Genomic DNA, 22,388 nt, shown 5'->3' with positions numbered 1-22,388 from the left:
ACATATATATGTACTTCTAGTCTTTATTTTATAATTTCGTCTGTTCAGGATCACGGTCGGCGTTCAACTGCCCTCGCTCTCAGCTCACGATCCGCATCAACCCCCGATTCATTGAGAGAGTGTGAGAGCGATGAGATTGAGAGAGAGAGTTAGAGAACAGTGAGCGGCATCGTACAACAACAACAACTTATTCTTAGAACTTACACGAATGATCTAGAAGGAATACAATAACATACACATACATACATACTACGACGTAGCATTCCTGCTACACTATAAAGGTATGACATATCGAAATCCGAATTCATTTGACCAAGTTATGGGCTTTTAAAGATGGAAAGAAGGCACATTTCAGTAAACCTTCGCAAAATTAAAATCAATGACATAAAAACGGTCATATTTTTTACTTCCTTTAAAATTATATATTTTAATGCAGATAGCAACATAATCATTCCTCAAGCCCATAGAGGTATGCCATATCGAAATCCGAGTCATTTTGATCAAATTATGGGCTTTTAAAGATGGAAAGAAGGCCCATTTCAGTAAACCTTTGCAAAATTAAAATCAACCTTTACAATTATATATTTTAATGCAGATAACAACATAATCATTCCACAAGCCTATAAAGGTATGCCATATCGAAATCCGAGTTCATTTGACCAAGTTATGGGCTTTAAAAGATGTAAAGAACGCCCATTTCAGTAAATCTTCGCAAAATTAAAATCAATGACATAAAAACGGTCATATTTTTTACTACCTTTAAAGTTATATATTTTAATGCAGATAACAACATAATCATTCCACAAGCCCATAGAGGTATGCCATATCGAAATCCGAGTCCTTTTGACCAGGTTATGGGCTTTTAAAGATGGAAAGAAGGCCCATTTCAGTAAACCTTTGCAAAATTAAAATCAATGACATAAAAACCGTCATATTTTTTACTACCTTTAAAGTTAAATATTTTAATGCAGATAACAACATAATCATTCCACAAGCCTATTAAGGTATGTCATATAAAAATCTGAGTTCATTTGACCAAGTTATGGGCTTTTAAAGATGGAAAGAAGGCATTTTTCAGTAAACCTTCTCAAAATAAAAATCAATGACATAAAAACCGTCATATTTCTTACTACCTTTAAAGTTATATATTTGAATGCAGATAACAACATAATCATTCCACAAGCCTATAAAGGTATGCCATATCGAAATCCGAGTTCATTTGACCAAGTTATGGGCTTTTAAAGATGGAAAGGAGGCCCATTTCAGTAAACCTTCCCAAAATTAAAGTCAATGACATAAAAACCGACATTTTTTCATAACCTTTAAAGTTAAATATTTTAATGCAGATAACAACAAAATCAATCCACTAGCCCCTAAAGGTATGCCATATCGAAATCCGAGTTAATTTGACCAAGTTATTGGCTTTTAAAGATGGAAAGAAGGCCCATTACAGTAAACCTTTGCAAAATTAAAATCAATGACATTAAACGGTCACATGTTTTACTACCTTTAAAGATATATATTTTAATGCAGAAAGCAACATAATCATTCCACAAGCCTATAAAGGTAAGCCATATCGAAATCCAAGTTCATTTGACCAAGTTATGGGCTTTTAAAGATGTAAAGAAGGCACATTTCAGTAAACCTTCGCAAAATTAAAATCAATGACATAAAAACGGTCATATATTTTACTACCTTTAAAGCTTTATATTTAAATGCAGATAACAACATAATCATTCCACAAGCCCATAGAGGTATGCCGTAAGGCCCATTTCAGTAAACCTTCGCAGAATAAAAATCAATGACAAAAACGGTCATATTTTTTACTACATTTAAAGTTATATATTTTAATGCAGATAACAACATAATCATTCCTCAAGCCCATAGAGGTGTGCCATATCGAAATCCGATTCATTTTGACCAAATTATGGGCTTTTAAAGATGGAAAGAAGGCCCATTTCAGTAAACCTTTGCTAAATTAAAATCAACCTTTACAATTATATATTTTAATGCAGATAACAACATAATCATTCCACAAGCCTATAAAGGTATGCCATATCGAAATCCGAGTTCATTTGACCAAGTTATGGGCTTTAAAAGATGTAAAGAACGCCCATTTCAGTAAATCTTCGCAAAATTAAAATCAATGACATAAAAACGGTCATATTTTTTACTACCTTTGAAATTATATATTTTAATGCAGATAACAACATAATCATTCCACAAGCCCATAAACGTATACCATATCGAAATACGAGTTCATTTGACCAAGTTATTGGCTTTTAAAGACGGAAAGAAGGCCCATTTCAGTAAACCTTCGCAAAATTAAGATCAATGTAATAAAAACGTTCATATTTTTTACTACCTTTAAATTTAAATATTTTAATGGAGATAACAACATAATCATTCCACAAGCCTATAAAGGTATGCCATATCGAAATCCGAGTTCATTTGACCAATTTATGGGCTTTTGAAGATGGAAAGAAGGCCCATTTCAGTAAACCTTCTCAAAATTAAAATCAATGACATAAAAACGGTCATATTTTTTTACTACCTTTAAAGTTGTATATTTTAATGCAGATAACAACATAATTTATTTTATTTATTTATTTATTTATATCCTAGCGCTACAAGTGCACACTTATAATTATCGCGCTAGTCACATTGAGTTGATATTTTATATTATTATTATTTTTAAGTTAATAAAACAATTTCTCTCGCTCTTAATTAATATTATTGACTAACATCAAATTTTCGTAGTTTCTTAGTTACAATTATTATTGTTTTTAAAATATATATATATTTTTTTTTTTTTTTTTTGTTTGGTTTATTTTTTTTTTTTTTGTTTTATTTTTTTTCGTTTAATTTTTATACTTATGTGTACTGGTATTTTAAAAGATCTTTAACTTTATTGTAAAATTGAGTTGCGCTCCTAATTGTTTTGTATTGGTGCGGTAGATTGTTCCATAGCCGGATACCATTTATGAAAAATTGCCTTCTCGAACACAGTGTTTGTATTCGAGGGCATATGTAATTTTTGGTTCTTACAGATGTGGCTGGGGTAAGTTTATTGAAAAGATATTTTGGTTCTCCACTCGTCACTATTTTGTGAAAGAAGATTAAAATTCTGAGATCGATCCAGGAGGTCAAGTTAAGGTCAAGTATTTTATATGTCAGTTCTGATACATGGTCAAAACGTCTTAAGTTAAACACATAACGGACAACTGAATTAAAAGCTACAGTTAATGTACGCAAATCCCGCACATCACAATTTCCAAAAATTTCTATGCCGTAAAAGAGAGTGGGCAGGAGGATAACTTTGGCGATTAATAGTCTAACTTCCTCAGTTAAGAACGATTTGGAGAATGAAAATTTTCTCAGCAGAGCATATGTACGCCCTGTCGCTTTGACTATATGGTTGCTCCATGATAAAGTATTGTTAAATGTTGTGCCTAGATTAACTGCATTCACTTCATAGCTTATCGGCGTATGGTTTATATACAATTTTTGAAGTGAAAGTGTTGAAAGTTGCTTTTTACCAATTACCAAGCACTTCGATTTTTTAGGATTTATACCCAAGCCATTTTCCTTTGCCCATTTTTCAATTAGCCACAACATTTTATTACTTATACGGACACAGTCATGTATTTCAGTTACGGGTCTACTAACATATATTTGGACATCATCAGCATATAAATGTACTTCACACTCAGACAGGATACTAGGGAGATCATTGACATATATAGAAAACAATAAAGGGCCTAGCACAGATCCCTGTGGCACTCCACTGGATAAGTTCCGGAGAAAAGAAACTTGCGTTCCAGAGACGACTGCTTGAAACCTATTCGTTAAGTACGACCTAATAAGCTTCGTCGCATTAGTTGAGAAATTAAACATATTCCTAAGCTTGGTACAGAGACATAATCATTCCACAAGCCTATAAGGGAATGCAATATCGAAATCCGAGTTCATTTGACCAAGTTATAGGCTTTAAAGATGGAAAGAAGGCCCATTTCAGTAAACCTTCGCAAAATTAAAATCAATGACATAAAAACGGTCATTTTTTTTACTACCTTTAAAATTATATATTTTAATGCTGATAACAACATAATCATTCCACAAGCCTATTAAGGTATGCCATATCGAAATCCGAGTTCATTTGACCAAGTAATGGGCTTTTAAAGATGGAAAGAAGGCATTTTTCAGTAAACCTTCTCAAAATTAAAATCAATGACATAAAAACGGTCATATTTTTTTCTACCTTTAATGTCATATATTTTAATGCACATAAAAACATAATTATTCCACAAGCCAATAAAGGTATGTCATATCGAAATCCGAGTTCATTTGACCAAGTTATTGGCTTTTAAAGATGGAAAGAAGGCCCATTTCAGTAAACCTTCGCAAAATTAAAATCAATGACATAAAAACGGTCATATTTTTTACTACATTTAAAGTTACATATTTTAATGCAGATAACAACGTTATCATTCCACAAGCCCATAGAGGTATGCCATATCAATATCCGAGTTCATTTGACCAAGTTATAGGCTTTTAAAGACGGAAAGAAGGCCCATTTCAGTAAGCCTTCGCAAAATTAAAATCAATCACATAAAAACGGTCATATTTTTTACTACATCTAAAGTTACATATTTTAATGCAGATAACAACATAGTCATTCCACAAGCCCATAAAGGTATAACATATCAAAATCCGAGTTCATTTGACAACGTTATGGCCTTTTAAAGATGGAATTAAGGCCAATTTCAGTTAACCTTCGCAAAATTAGAATAAATACATAAAAACGGTCATTTTTTTTGCTACCTTTAAAGATATATATTTCAATTCAGATAACAACATAATCATTCCACAAGCCCATAAAGGTATGCCATATCGGAATCCGAGTTCATTTGACTAAGTTATTGGCTTTTAAAGATGGAAAGAAGGCCCATTTCAGTAAATCTTCGCAAAATTTAAATCAATGACATAAAAACGGTCATATTTTTTACTACATTTAAAGGTTAATATTTTAATGCAGATAACAACAAAATCATTCCACTAGCCTATAAGGGTATGCCATATCGAAATCCAAGTTCATTTGACCAAGTTATGGGCTTTTAAAGATGTAAAGAAGGCCCATTTCAGTAAATCTTCGCAAAATTTAAATCAATGACATAAAAACGGTCATATTTTTTACTACATCTAAAGTTACATATTCTAATGCAGATAACAACATAGTCATTCCACAAGCCCATAAAGGTATTACATATCAAAATCCGAGTTCATTTGACAACGTTATGGCCTTTTAAAGATGGAATTAAGGCCAATTTCAGTTAATCTTCGCAAAATTAGAACAAATACATAAAAACGGTCATTTTTTTTGCTACCTTTAAAGATATATATTTTAATTCAGATAACAACATAATCATTCCACAAGCCCATAAAGGTATGCCATATCGAAATCCGAGTTCATTTGACTAAGTTATGGGCTTTTAAATATGTAAAGAAGGCCCATTTCAGTAAACCTTCGCAAAATTAAAATCAATGACATAAAAACGGTCATATTTTTTACTACCTTTAAAGCTTTATATTTAAATGCAGATAACAACATAATCATTCCACAAGCCCATAGAGGTATGCCGTATCGAAATCCGAGTCCTTTTGACCAGGTTATGGGCTTTTAAAGATGGAAAAAAGGCCCATTTCAGTAAACCTTCGCAGAATAAAAATCAATGACATAAAAACGGTCATATTTTTTACTACATTTAAAGTTATATATTTTAATGCAGATAACAACATAATCATTCCTCAAGCCCATAGAGGTGTGTCATATCGAAATCCGATTCATTTTGACCAAATTATGGGCTTTTAAAGATGGAAAGAAGGCCCATTTCAGTAAACCTTTGCAAAATTAAAATCAATGACATAAAAACGGTCATATTCTTTACTACCTTTGAAATTATATATTTTAATGCAGATAAAAACATAATCATTCCACAAGCCCATAAACGTATACCATATCGAAATACGAGTTCATTTGACCAAGTTATTGGCTTTTAAAGACGGAAAGAAGGCCCATTTCAGTAAACCTTCGCTAAATTAAAATCAATGACATAAAAACGGTCATATTTTTTACTACCTTTAAATTTAAATATTTTAATGCAGATAACAACATAATCATTCCACAAGCCTATAAAGGTATGCCATATCGAATTCCGAGTTCATTTGACCAATTTATGGGCTGTTGAAGATGGAAAGAAGGCCCATTTCAGTAAACCTTCGCAAAATTAAAATCAATGACATAAAAACGGTCATATTTTTTACTACCTTTAAAATTATATATTTTAATGCTGATAACAACATAATCATTCAACAAGCCTATTAAGGTATGCCATATCGAAATCCGAGTTCATTTGACCAAGTAATGGGCTTTTAAAGATGGAAAGAAGGCATTTTTCAGTAAACCTTCTCAAAATTAAAATCAATGACATAAAAACGGTCATATTTTTTTCAACCTTTAATGTTATATATTTTAATGCACATAACAACATAATTATTCCACAAGCCAATAAAGGTATGTCATATCGAAATCCGAGTCCTTTTGACAAAGTTATGGACTTTTAAAGATGTAAAGAAGGCCCATTTCAGTAAACCTTCCCAAAATTAAAGTCAATGACATAAAAACCGTCATATTTTTTACTACCATTAAAGTTAAATATTTTAATGCAGATAACAACAAAATCAATCCACAAGCCCCTAAAGGTATGCCATACCGAAATCCGAGTTCATTTGGCTTTTAAAGATGGAAAGAAGGCCCATTTCAGTAAACCTTCGCAAAATTAAAATCAATGACATAAAAACCGTCATATTTTTTACTACCTTTAAAGTTAAATATTTTAATGCAGATAACAACATAATCATTCCACAAGCCTATTAAATTATGCCATATAAAAATCTGAGTTCATTTGACCAAGTTATGGGCTTTTAAAGATGGAAAGAAGGCATTTTTCAGTAAACCTTCTCAAAATAAAAATCAATGACATAAAAACCGTCATATTTCCTACTACCTTTAAAGTTATATATTTGAATGCAGATAAAAACATAATCATTCCACAAGCCTATAAAGGTATGCCATATCGAAATCCGAGTTCATTTGACCAAGTTATGGGCTTTTAAAGATGGAAAGAAGGCCCATTTCAGTAAACCTTCTCAAAATTAAAGTCAATGACATAAAAACCGACATTTTTTTATAACCTTTAAAATTAAATATTTTATTGCAGATAACAACAAAATCAATCCACAAGCCCCTAAAGGTATGCCATATCGAAATCCGAGTTAATTTGACCAAGTTATTGGCTTTTAAAGATGGAAAGAAGGCCCATTACAGTAAACCTTTGCAAAATTAAAATCAATGACATTAAAACGGTCACATGTTTTACTACCTTTAAAGATAAATATTTTAATGCAGATAGCAACATAAGCATTCCACAAGCCTATAAAGGTAAGCCATATCGAAATCCGAGTTCATTTGACCAAGTTATGGGCTTTTAAAGATGGAAAGAAGGCACATTTCAGTAAACCTTCGCAAAATTAAAATCAATGACATAAAAACGGTCATATTTTTTACTACCTTTAAAGTTATATATTTTAATGCAGATAATAACATTATCATTCCTCAAGCCCATAGATGTATGCCATATCGAAATCTGAGTCATTTTGACCAAATTATGGGCTTTTAAAGATGGAAAGAAGGCCCATTTCAGTAAACCCTTTCAAAATTAAAATCAATGACATAAAAACGGTCATATTTTTTTTACTACCTTTTAAGTTATATATTTTAATGCAGATAACAAGATAATCATTCCACAAGCCCATAAACGTATACCATATCGAAATACGAGTTCATTTGACCAAAATATTGGCTTTTAAAGATGGAAAGAAGGCCCATTTCAGTAAACCTTCTCAAAATTAAAATCAATGACATAAAAACGGTGATATTTTTTTACTACCTTTAAAGTTATATATTTTAATGCAGATAACAACATAATCATTCCACAAGCCAATAGAGGTATGCCATATCGAAATCCGAGTCCTTTTGACCAAGTTATGGACTTTTAAAGATGTAAAGAAGGCCCATTTCAGTAAACCTTCCCAAAATTAAAGTCAATGACATAAAAACCGTCATATATTTTACTACCTTTAAAGTTAAATATTTTAATGCAGATAACAACAAAATCTATCCAAGAGCTCGAAATCCGAGTTCATTTGACCAAGTTATTGGCTTTTAAAGATGGAAAGAAGGCCCATTTCAGTAAACCTTCGCAAAATTAAAATCAATGACATAAAAACGGTCATATTTTTTAATACCTTTAAAGTTTAATATTTTAATGCAGATAACAACAAAATCATTCCTCTAGCCTATAAGGGTATGCCATATCGAAATCCGAGTTCATTTGACCAAGTTATGGGCTTTTAAAGATGTAAAGAAGGCCCATTTCAGTACACCTTTGCAAAATTAAAATCAATGACATAAAAACGGTCATATTCTTTCCTACCTTTGAAATTATATATTTTAATGCAGATAACAACATAATCATTCCACAAGCCCATAAACGTATACCATATCGAAATACGAGTTCATTTGACCAAGTTATTGGCTTTTAAAGACGGAAAGAAGGCCCATTTCAGTAAACCTTCCCAAAATTAAAGTCAATGACATAAAAACCGTCATATTTTTTACTACCTTTAAAGTTAAATATTTTAATGCAGATAACAACATAATCATTCCACAAGCCTATAAAGGTAAGCCATATCGAAATCCAAGTTCATTTGACCAAGTTATGGGCTTTTAAAGATGTAAAGAAGGCACATTTCAGTAAACCTTCGCAAAATTAAAATCAATGACATAAAAACGGTCATATTTTTTTCTACCTTTAGTGTTATATATTTTAGTGCACATAACAACATAATCATTCCACAAGCCAATAGAGGTATGCCATATCGATATCCGAGTCCTTTTGTCCAAGTTATTGGCTTTTAAAGATGGAAAGAAGGAACATTTCAGTAAACCTTCGCAAAATTAAAATCAATGACATAAAAACGGTCATATTTTTTACTACCTTTAAAGTTATATATTTTAATGCAGATAACAACATAATCATTCCACAAGCCTATAAAGGTATGCCATATCGATATCCGAGTTCATTTGACCAAGTTATGGGCTTTTAAAGATGAAAAGAAGGCACATTTCAGTAAACCCTCTCAAAATTAAAATCAATGACATAAAAACGGTCATATTTTTTTACTACCTTTAAAATTATATATTTTAATGCTGATAACAACAAAATCAATCCACAAGCCTATAAAGGTATGCCATATCGAAATCCGAGTTCATTTGACCAAGTTATGGGCTTTTGAAGATGGAAAGAAGGCCCATTTCAGTAAACCTTCTCAAAATTAAAATCAATGACAAAAAACGGTCATATTTTTTTAATACCTTTAAAGTTATATATTTTAATGCAGATAACAACATAATCATTCCACAAGCCCATAAAGGTATGCCATATCGGAATCCGAGTTCATTTGACTAAGTTATTGGCTTTTAAAGATGGAAAGAAGGCACATTTCAGTAAACCTTCCCAAAATTAAAATCAATGACATAAAAACGGTGATATTTTTTTACTACCTTTAAAGTTATATATTTTAATGCAGATAACAACATAATCATTCCACAAGCCAATAGAGGTATGCCATATCGATATCCGAGTCCTTTTGGCCAAGTTATTGGCTTTTAAAGATGGAAAGAAGGCCCATTTCAGTAAACCTTTGCAAAATTAACATCAATGACATAAAAACAGTCATATTTTTTACTACATTTAAAGTTACATATTTTAATGCAGATAACAACGTTATCATTCCACAAGCCCATAGAGGTATGCCATATCAATATCCGAGTTCATTTGACCAAGTTATAGGCTTTTAAAGACGGAAAGAAAGCCCATTTCAGTAAGCCTTCGCAAAATTAAAATCAATCACATAAAAACGGTCATATTTTTTACTACATCTAAAGTTACATATTTTAATGCAGATAACAACATAGTCATTCCACAAGCCCATAAAGGTATAACATATCAAAATCCGAGTTCATTTGACAACGTTATGGCCTTTTAAAGATGGAATTAAGGCCAATTTCAGTTAACCTTCGCAAAATTAGAATAAATACATAAAAACGGTCATTTTTTTTGCTACCTTTAAAGATATATATTTCAATTCAGATAACAACATAATCATTCCACAAGCCCATAAAGGTATGCCATATCGGAATCCGAGTTCATTTGACTAAGTTATTGGCTTTTAAAGATGGAAAGAAGGCCCATTTCAGTAAACCTTCGCAAAATTAAAATCAATGACATAAAAACGGTCATATTTTTTAATACATTTAAAGGTTAATATTTTAATGCAGATAACAACAAAATCATTCCACTAGCCTATAAGGGTATGCCATATCGAAATCCAAGTTCATTTGACCAAGTTATGGGCTTTTAAAGATGTAAAGAAGGCCCATTTCAGTAAATCTTCGCAAAATTTAAATCAATGACATAAAAACGGTCATATTTTTTACTACATCTAAAGTTACATATTCTAATGCAGATAACAACATAGTCATTCCACAAGCCCATAAAGGTATTACATATCAAAATCCGAGTTCATTTGACAACGTTATGGCCTTTTAAAGATGGAATTAAGGCCAATTTCAGTTAATCTTCGCAAAATTAGAATAAATACATAAGAACGGTCATTTTTTTTGCTACCTTTAAAGATATATATTTTAATTCAGATAACAACATAATCATTCCACAAGCCCATAAAGGTATGCCATATCGAAATCCGAGTTCATTTGACTAAGTTATGGGCTTTTAAATATGTAAAGAAGGCCCATTTCAGTAAACCTTCGCAAAATTAAAATCAATGACATAAAAACGGTCATATTTTTTACTACCTTTAAAGCTTTATATTTAAATGCAGATAACAACATAATCATTCCACAAGCCCATAGAGGTATGCCGTATCGAAATCCGAGTCCTTTTGACCAGGTTATGGGCTTTTAAAGATGGAAAAAAGGCCCATTTCAGTAAACCTTCGCAGAATAAAAATCAATGACATAAAAACGGTCATATTTTTTACTACATTTAAAGTTATATATTTTAATGCAGATAACAACATAATCATTCCTCAAGCCCATAGAGGTGTGCCATATCGAAATCCGATTCATTTTGACCAAATTATGGGCTTTTAAAGATGGAAAGAAGGCCCATTTCAGTAAACCTTTGCAAAATTAAAATCAATGACATAAAAACGGTCATATTCTTTACTACCTTTGAAATTATATATTTTAATGCAGATAACAACATAATCATTCCACAAGCCCATAAACGTATACCATATCGAAATACGAGTTCATTTGACCAAGTTATTGGCTTTTAAAGACGGAAAGAAGGCCCATTTCAGTAAACCTTCGCTAAATTAAAATCAATGACATAAAAACGGTCATATTTTTTACTACCTTTAAATTTAAATATTTTAATGCAGATAACAACATAATCATTCCACAAGCCTATAAAGGTATGCCATATCGAATTCCGAGTTCATTTGACCAATTTATGGGCTGTTGAAGATGGAAAGAAGGCCCATTTCAGTAAACCTTCTCAAAATTAAAATCAATGACATAAAAACGGTCATATTTTTTTACTACCTTTAAAGTTGTATATTTTAATGCAGATAACAACATAATCATTCCACAAGCCTATAAGGGTATGCAATATCGAAATCCGAGTTCATTTGACCAAGTTATGGGCTTTAAAGATGGAAAGAAGGCCCATTTCAGTAAACCTTCGCAAAATTAAAATCAATGACATAAAAACGGTCATATTTTTTACTACCTTTAAAATTATATATTTTAATGCTGATAACAACATAATCATTCCACAAGCCTATTAAGGTATGCCATATCGAAATCCGAGTTCATTTGACCAAGTAATGGGCTTTTAAAGATGGAAAGAAGGCATTTTTCAGTAAACCTTCTCAAAATTAAAATCAATGACATAAAAACTGTCATATTTTTTTCTACCTTTAATGTTATATATTTTAATGCACATAACAACATAATTATTCCACAAGCCAATAAAGGTATGTCATATCGAAATCCGAGTCCTTTTGACAAAGTTATGGACTTTTAAAGATGTAAAGAAGGCCCATTTCAGTAAACCTTCCCAAAATTAAAGTCAATGACATAAAAACCGTCATATTTTTTACTACCATTAAAGTTAAATATTTTAATGCAGATAACAACAAAATCAATCCACAAGCCCCTAAAGGTATGCCATATCGAAATCCGAGTTCATTTGGCTTTTAAAGATGGAAAGAAGGCCCATTTCAGTAAACCTTCGCAAAATTAAAATCAATGACATAAAAACCGTCATATTTTTTACTACCTTTAAAGTTAAATATTTTAATGCAGATAACAACATAATCATTCCACAAGCCTATTAAATTATGCCATATAAAAATCTGAGTTCATTTGACCAAGTTATGGGCTTTTAAAGATGGAAAGAAGGCATTTTTCAGTAAACCTTCTCAAAATAAAAATCAATGACATAAAAACCGTCATATTTCCTACTACCTTTAAAGTTATATATTTGAATGCAGATAAAAACATAATCATTCCACAAGCCTATAAAGGTATGCCATATCGAAATCCGAGTTCATTTGACCAAGTTATGGGCTTTTAAAGATGGAAAGAAGGCCCATTTCAGTAAACCTTCTCAAAATTAAAGTCAATGACATAAAAACCGACATTTTTTTATAACCTTTAAAATTAAATATTTTATTGCAGATAACAACAAAATCAATCCACAAGCCCCTAAAGGTATGCCATATCGAAATCCGAGTTAATTTGACCAAGTTATTGGCTTTTAAAGATGGAAAGAAGGCCCATTACAGTAAACCTTTGCAAAATTAAAATCAATGACATTAAAACGGTCACATGTTTTACTACCTTTAAAGATAAATATTTTAATGCAGATAGCAACATAAGCATTCCACAAGCCTATAAAGGTAAGCCATATCGAAATACGAGTTCATTTGACCAAGTTATGGGCTTTTAAAGATGGAAAGAAGGCACATTTCAGTAAACCTTCGCAAAATTAAAATCAATGACATAAAAACGGTCATATTTTTTACTACCTTTAAAGTTATATATTTTAATGCAGATAATAACATTATCATTCCTCAAGCCCATAGATGTATGCCATATCGAAATCTGAGTCATTTTGACCAAATTATGGGCTTTTAAAGATGGAAAGAAGGCCCATTTCAGTAAACCCTTTCAAAATTAAAATCAATGACATAAAAACGGTCATATTTTTTACTACCTTTAAATTTAAATATTTTAATGCAGATAACAACATAATCATTCCACAAGCCTATAAAGGTATGCCATATCGAATTCCGAGTTCATTTGACCAATTTATGGGCTGTTGAAGATGGAAAGAAGGCCCATTTCAGTAAACCTTCTCAAAATTAAAATCAATGACATAAAAACGGTCATATTTTTTTACTACCTTTAAAGTTGTATATTTTAATGCAGATAACAACATAATCATTCCACAAGCCTATAAGGGTATGCAATATCGAAATCCGAGTTCATTTGACCAAGTTATGGGCTTTAAAGATGGAAAGAAGGCCCATTTCAGTAAACCTTCGCAAAATTAAAATCAATGACATAAAAACGGTCATATTTTTTACTACCTTTAAAATTATATATTTTAATGCTGATAACAACATAATCATTCCACAAGCCTATTAAGGTATGCCATATCGAAATCCGAGTTCATTTGACCAAGTAATGGGCTTTTAAAGATGGAAAGAAGGCATTTTTCAGTAAACCTTCTCAAAATTAAAATCAATGACATAAAAACGGTCATATTTTTTTCTACCTTTAATGTTATATATTTTAATGCACATAACAACATAATTATTCCACAAGCCAATAAAGGTATGTCATATCGAAATCCGAGTCCTTTTGACAAAGTTATGGACTTTAAAAGATGTAAAGAAGGCCCATTTCAGTAAACCTTCCCAAAATTAAAGTCAATGACATAAAAACCGTCATATTTTTTACTACCATTAAAGTTAAATATTTTAATGCAGATAACAACAAAATCAATCCACAAGCCCCTAAAGGTATGCCATATCGAAATCCGAGTTCATTTGGCTTTTAAAGATGGAAAAAAGGCCCATTTCAGTAAACCTTCGCAAAATTAAAATCAATGACATAAAAACCGTCATATTTTTTACTACCTTTAAAGTTAAATATTTTAATGCAGATAACAACATAATCATTCCACAAGCCTATTAAATTATGCCATATAAAAATCTGAGTTCATTTGACCAAGTTATGGGCTTTTAAAGATGGAAAGAAGGCATTTTTCAGTAAACCTTCTCAAAATAAAAATCAATGACATAAAAACCGTCATATTTCCTACTACCTTTAAAGTTATATATTTGAATGCAGATAAAAACATAATCATTCCACAAGCCTATAAAGGTATGCCATATCGAAATCCGAGTTCATTTGACCAAGTTATGGGCTTTTAAAGATGGAAAGAAGGCCCATTTCAGTAAACCTTCTCAAAATTAAAGTCAATGACATAAAAACCGACATTTTTTTATAACCTTTAAAATTAAATATTTTAATGCAGATAACAACAAAATCAATCCACAAGCCCCTAAAGGTATGCCATATCGAAATCCGAGTTAATTTGACCAAGTTATTGGCTTTTAAAGATGGAAAGAAGGCCCATTACAGTAAACCTTTGCAAAATTAAAATCAATGACATTAAAACGGTCACATGTTTTACTACCTTTAAAGATAAATATTTTAATGCAGATAGCAACATAAGCATTCCACAAGCCTATAAAGGTAAGCCATATCGAAATCCGAGTTCATTTGACCAAGTTATGGGCTTTTAAAGATGGAAAGAAGGCACATTTCAGTAAACCTTCGCAAAATTAAAATCAATGACATAAAAACGGTCATATTTTTTACTACCTTTAAAGTTATATATTTTAATGCAGATAATAACATTATCATTCCTCAAGCCCATAGATGTATGCCATATCGAAATCTGAGTCATTTTGACCAAATTATGGGCTTTTAAAGATGGAAAGAAGGCCCATTTCAGTAAACCTTCTCAAAATTAAAATCAATGACATAAAAACGGTGATATTTTTTTACTACCTTTAAAGTTATATATTTTAATGCAGATAACAACATAATCATTCCACAAGCCAATAGAGGTATGCCATATCGAAATCCGAGTCCTTTTGACCAAGTTATGGACTTTTAAAGATGTAAAGAAGGCCCATTTCAGTAAACCTTCCCAAAATTAAAGTCAATGACATAAAAACCGTCATATATTTTACTACCTTTAAAGTTAAATATTTTAATGCAGATAACAACAAAATCTATCCAAGAGCCCCTAAAGGTATGCCATATCGAAATCCGAGTTCATTTGACCAAGTTATTGGCTTTTAAAGATGGAAAGAAGGCCCATTTCAGTAAACCTTCGCAAAATTAAAATCAATGACATAAAAACGGTCATATTTTTTAATACCTTTAAAGTTTAATATTTTAATGCAGATAACAACAAAATCATTCCTCTAGCCTATAAGGGTATGCCATATCGAAATCCGAGTTCATTTGACCAAGTTATGGGCTTTTAAAGATGTAAAGAAGGCCCATTTCAGTACACCTTTGCAAAATTAAAATCAATGACATAAAAACGGTCATATTCTTTACTACCTTTGAAATTATATATTTTAATGCAGATAACAACATAATCATTCCACAAGCCCATAAACGTATACCATATCGAAATACGAGTTCATTTGACCAAGTTATTGGCTTTTAAAGACGGAAAGAAGGCCCATTTCAGTAAACCTTCCCAAAATTAAAGTCAATGACATAAAAACCGTCATATTTTTTACTACCTTTAAAGTTAAATATTTTAATGCAGATAACAACATAATCATTCCACAAGCCTATAAAGGTAAGCCATATCGAAATCCAAGTTCATTTGACCAAGTTATGGGCTTTTAAAGATGTAAAGAAGGCACATTTCAGTAAACCTTCGCAAAATTAAAATCAATGACATAAAAACGGTCATATTTTTTTCTACCTTTAGTGTTATATATTTTAGTGCACATAACAACATAATCATTCCACAAGCCAATAGAGGTATGCCATATCGATATCCGAGTCCTTTTGGCCAAGTTATTGGCTTTTAAAGATGGAAAGAAGGCCCATTTCAGTAAACCTTCGCAAAATTAAAATCAATGACATAAAAACGGTCATATTTTTTACTACCTTTAAAGTTATATATTTTAATGCAGATAACAACATAATCATTCCACAAGCCTATAAAGGTATGCCATATCGATATCCGAGTTCATTTGACCAAGTTATGGGCTTTTAAAGATGAAAAGAAGGCACATTTCAGTAAACCCTCTCAAAATTAAAATCAATGACATAAAAACGGTCATATTTTTTTACTACCTTTAAAATTATATATTTTAATGCTGATAACAACAAAATCAATCCACAAGCCTATAAAGGTATGCCATATCGAAATCCGAGTTCATTTGACCAAGTTATGGGCTTTTGAAGATGGAAAGAAGGCCCATTTCAGTAAACCTTCTCAAAATTAAAATCAATGACAAAAAACGGTCATATTTTTTTAATACCTTTAAAGTTATATATTTTAATGCAGATAACAACATAATCATTCCACAAGCCTATAAGGGTAAGCAATATCGAAATCCGAGTTCATTTGACAGAGTTATGGGCTTTAAAGATAAAAAGAAGGCCCATTTCAGTAAACCTTTGCAAAATTAAAGTCAATGACATAAAAACGGTCATATTTTTTACTACCTTTAAAATTATATATTTTAATGCTGATAACAACATAATCATTCCTCAAGCCTATTTAGGTATGCCATATCGAAATGCGAGTTCATTTGACCAAGTAATGGGCTTTTAAAGATGGAAAGAAGGCACATTTCAGTAAACCTTCGCAAAATTAAAATCAATGACATAGAAACGGTCATATTTTTTTCTACCTTTAATGTTATATATTTTAGTGCACATAACAACATTATCATTCCACAAGCCAATAGAGGTATGCCATATCGAAATCCGAGTCCTTTTGGCCATGTTATTGGCTTTTAAAGATGGAAAGAAGTCCCATTTCAGTAAACCTTCGCAAAATTAAAATCAATGACATAGAAACGGTCATATTTTTTTCTACCTTTAATGTTATATATTTTAGTGCACATAACAACATTATCATTCCACAAGCCAATAGAGGTATGCCATATCGAAATCCGAGTCCTTTTGGCCAAGTTATTGGCTTTTAAAGATGGAAAGAAGGCCCATTTCAGTAAACCTTCGCAAAATTAAAATCAATGACATAAAAACGGTCATATTTTTTAGTATTTTTAAAAATATATATTTTAATGCAGATAACAACATAATCATTCCACAAGCCTATAAAGGTATGCCATATCGATATCCGAGTTCATTTGACCAAGTTATGGGCTTTTAAAGATGAAAAGAAGGCACATTTCAGTAAACCTTCGCAAAATTAAAATCAATGACATAAAAACGGTCATATTTTTTTCTACCTTTATTGTTATATATTTTAGTGCACATAACAACATAATCATTCCACAAGCCAATAGAGGTATGCCATATCGAAATCCGAGTCCTTTTGGCCAAGTTATTGGCTTTTAAAGATGGAATGAAGGCCCATTTCAGTAAACCTTCGCAAAATTAAAATCAATGACATAAAAACCGTCATATTTTGTACTACCTTTAAAGTTATATATTTTAATGCAGATAACAACATAATCATTCCACAAGCCTATAAAGGTATACCATATCGAAATCCGAGTTCATTTGACCAAGTTATGGGCTTTTAAAGATGGAAAGAAGGCACATTTCAGTAAACCTTCGCAAAATTAAAATCAATGACATAAAAACGGTCATATTTTTTACTACCTTTAAAATTATATATTTTAATGCTGATAACAACATAATCATTCCACAAGCCCATAAACGTATACCATATCGAAATACGAGTTCATTTGACCAAGTTATGGGCTTTTAAAGATGGAAAGAAGGCCCATTTCTGTAAGCCTTCGCAAAATAAAAATCAATTAAATAACAACGGTCATATTTTTTACTACATTTAAAGTTATATATTTTTATGCAGATAACAACATAATCATTCCTCAAGCCCATAGAGGTATGCCATATCGAAATCCGAGTCATTTTGATCAAATTATGGGCTTTTAAAGATGTAAAGAAGGCCCATTTCAGTAAACCTTCGCAAAATTAAAATCAATGACATAAAAACGGTCATATTTTTTTCTACCTTTAATGTTATATATTTTAGTGCACATAACAACATAATCATTCCACAAGCCAATAGAGGTATGCCATATCGAAATCCGAGTCCTTTTGGCCAAGTTATTGGCTTTTAAAGATGGAATGAAGGCCCATTTCAGTAAACCTTCGCAAAATTAAAATCAATGACATAAAAACCGTCATATTTTGTACTACCTTTAAAGTTATATATTTTAGTGCACATAACAACATTATCATTCCACAAGCCAATAGAGGTATGCCATATCGAAATCCGAGTCCTTTTGGCCAAGTTATTGGCTTTTAAAGATGGAAAGAAGGCCCATTTCAGTAAACCTTTGCAAAATTAAAATCAATGACATAAAAACGGTCATATTTTTTACTACCTTTAAAATTATATATTTTAATGCTGATAACAACATAATCATTCCACAAGCCTATTTAGGTATGCCATATCGAAATCCGAGTTCATTTGACCAAGTAATGGGCTTTTAAAGATGGAAAGAAGGCACATTTCAGTAAACCTTCGCAAAATTAAAATCAATGACATAAAAACGGTCATATTTTTTTCTACCATTAATGTTATATATTTTAGTGCACATAACAACATTATCATTCCACAAGCCAATAGAGGTATGCCATATCGAAATCCGAGTCCTTTTGGCCAAGTTATTGGCTTTTAAAGATGGAATGAAGGCCCATTTCAGTAAACCTTCGCAAAATTAAAATCAATGACATAAAAACGGTCATATTTTTTACTACCTTTAAAGTTATATATTTTAATGCAGATAACAACATAATCATTCCACAAGCCTATAAAGGTATGCCATATCGAAATCCGAGTTCATTTGACCAAGCTATGGGCTTTTGAAGATGGAAAGAAGGCCCATTTCAGTAAACCTTCTCAAAATTAAAATCAATGACATAAAAACGGTCATATTTTTTTACTACCTTTAAAGTTATATATTTTAATGCAGATATCAATATAATCATTCCACAAGCCTATAAGGGTATGCAATATCAAAATCCGAGTTCATTTGACCAAGTTATGGGCTAAAAAGATGGAAAGAAGGCCCATTTCAGTAAACCTTTGCAAAATTAAAATCAATGACATAAAAACGGTCATATTTTTTACTACCTTTAAAGTTATATATTTTAATGCTGATAACAACATAATCATTCCACAAGCCTATTAAGGTATGCCATATCGAAATCTGAGTTCATTTGACCAAGTGATGGGCTTTTAAAGATGGAAAGAAGGCATTTTTCAGTAAACCTCTCAATATTAAAATCAATGACATAAAAACGGTCATATTTTTTTCTACCTTTAATGTTATATATTTTAATGCACATAACAACAAAATCATTCCACAAGCCAATAAAGGTATGCCATATCGAAATCCGAGTCCTTTTGGCCAAGTTATGGACTTTTAAAGATGTAAAGAAGGCCCATTTCCGTAAACCTTCCCAAAATTAAAGTCCATGACATAAAAACCGTCATATTTTATACTACCTTTAAAGTTAAATATTTTAATGCAGATAACAACAAAATCAATCCACAAGCCTATAAAGGTATGCCATATCGAAATCCGAGTTCATTTGACCAAGTTATGGGCTTTTAAAGATGGAAAGAAGGCACATTTCAGTAAACCTTCGCAAAATTAAAATCAATGACATAAAAACGGTCATATTTTTTACTATTTTTAAAGTTATATATTTTAATGCAGATAACAACATAATCATTCCACAAGCCTATAAAGGTATGCCATATCGATATCCGAGTTCATTTGACCAAGTTATGGGCTTTTAAAGATGAAAAGAAGGCACATTTCAGTAAACCTTCGCAAAATTAAAATCAATGACATAAAAACGGTCATATTTTTTTCTACCTTTAATGTTATATATTTTAGTGCACCTAACAACATAATCATTCCACAAGCCAATAGAGGTATGCCATATCGAAATCCGAGTCCTTTTGGCCAAGTTATTGGCTTTTAAAGATGGAATGAAGGCCCATTTCAGTAAACCTTCGCAAAATTAAAATCAATGACATAAAAACGGTCATATTTTTTACTACCTTTAAAGTTATATATTTTAATGTAGATAACAACATAATCATTCCACAAGCCTATAAAGGTATACCATATCGAAATCCGAGTTCATTTGACCAAGCTATGGGCTTTTAAAGATGGAAAGAAGGCCCATTTCAGAAAACCTTCTCAAAATTAAAATCAATGACATAAAAACGGTCATATTTTTTTACTACCTTTAAAGTTATATATTTTAATGCAGATAACAATATAATCATTCCACAAGCCTATAAGGGTATGCAATATCGAAATCCGAGTTCATTTGACCAAGTTATGGGCTTAAAAGATGGAAAGAAGGCCCATTTCAGTAAACCTTTGCAAAATTAAAATCAATGACATAAAAACGGTCATAGGTTTTACTACCTTTAAAGTTATATATTTTAAAGCTGATAACATAATCATTCCACAAGCCTATTAAGGTATGCCATATCGAAATCTGAGTTCATTTGACCAAGTGATGGGCTTTTAAAGATGGAAAGAAGGCATTTTTCAGTAAGCCTCTCAATATTAAAATCAATGAAATAAAAACGGTCATATTTTTTTCTACCTTTAATGTTATATATTTTAATGCACATAACAACAAAATCATTCCACAAGCCAATAAAGGTATGCCATATCGAAATCCGAGTCCTTTTGGCCAAGTTATGGGCTTTTAAAGATGTAAAGAAGGCCCATTTCCGTAAACCTTCCCAAAATTAAAGTCCATGACATAAAAACCGTCATATTTTGTACTACCTTTAAAGTTAAATATTTTAATGCAGATAACAACAAAATCAATCCAAAAGCCTATAAAGGTATGCCATATCGAAATCCGAGTTCATTTGACCAAGTTATGGGCTTTTAAAGATGGAAAGAAGGCACATTTCAGTAAACCTTCGCAAAATTAAAATCAATGACATAAAAACGGTCATATTTTTTACTACCTTTAAAATTATATATTTTAATGCTGATAACAACATAATCATTCCACAAGCCCATAAACGTATACCATATCGAAATACGAGTTCATTTGACCAAGTTATGGGCTTTTAAAGATGGAAAGAAGGCCCATTTCTGTAAGCCTTCGCAAAATAAAAATCAATTAAATAACAACGGTCATATTTTTTACTACATTTAAAGTTATATATTTTAATGCAGCTAACAACATAATCATTCCTCAAGCCCATAGAGGTATGCCATATCGAAATCCGAGTCATTTTGATCAAATTATGGGCTTTTAAAGATGTAAAGAAGGCCCATTTCAATAAACCTTCCCAAAATTAAAGTCCATGACATAAAAACCGTCATATTTTTTACTACCTTTAAAGTTAAATATTTTAATGCAGATAACAACAAAATCAATCCACAAGCCTATAAAGGTATGCCATATCGAAATCCGAGTTCATTTGACCAAGTTATGGGCTTTTAAAGATGGAAAGAAGGCACATTTCAGTAAACCTTCGCAAAATTAAAATCAATGACATAAAAACGGTCATATTTTTTACTATTTTTAAAGTTATATATTTTAATGCAGATAACAACATAATCATTCCACAAGCCTATAAAGGTATGCCATATCGATATCCGAGTTCATTTGACCAAGTTATGGGCTTTTAAAGATGAAAAGAAGGTACATTTCAGTAAACCTTCGAAAAATTAAAATCAATGACATAAAAACGGTCATATTTTTTTCTACCTTTAATGTTATATATTTTAGTGCACATAACAACATAATCATTCCACAAGCCAATAGAGGTATGCCATATCGAAATCCGAGTCCTTTTGGCCAAGTTATTGGCTTTTAAAGATGGAATGAAGGCCCATTTCAGTAAACC

Source organism: Drosophila suzukii, assembly GCF_043229965.1.
Source record: "Drosophila suzukii chromosome X unlocalized genomic scaffold, CBGP_Dsuzu_IsoJpt1.0 scf_Xc, whole genome shotgun sequence".
Lineage (NCBI taxonomy): Eukaryota > Metazoa > Arthropoda > Insecta > Diptera > Drosophilidae > Drosophila > Drosophila suzukii.
The sequence above is the reverse complement of the archived record's forward strand: the minus strand, read 5'-3'. Positions refer to the sequence as shown.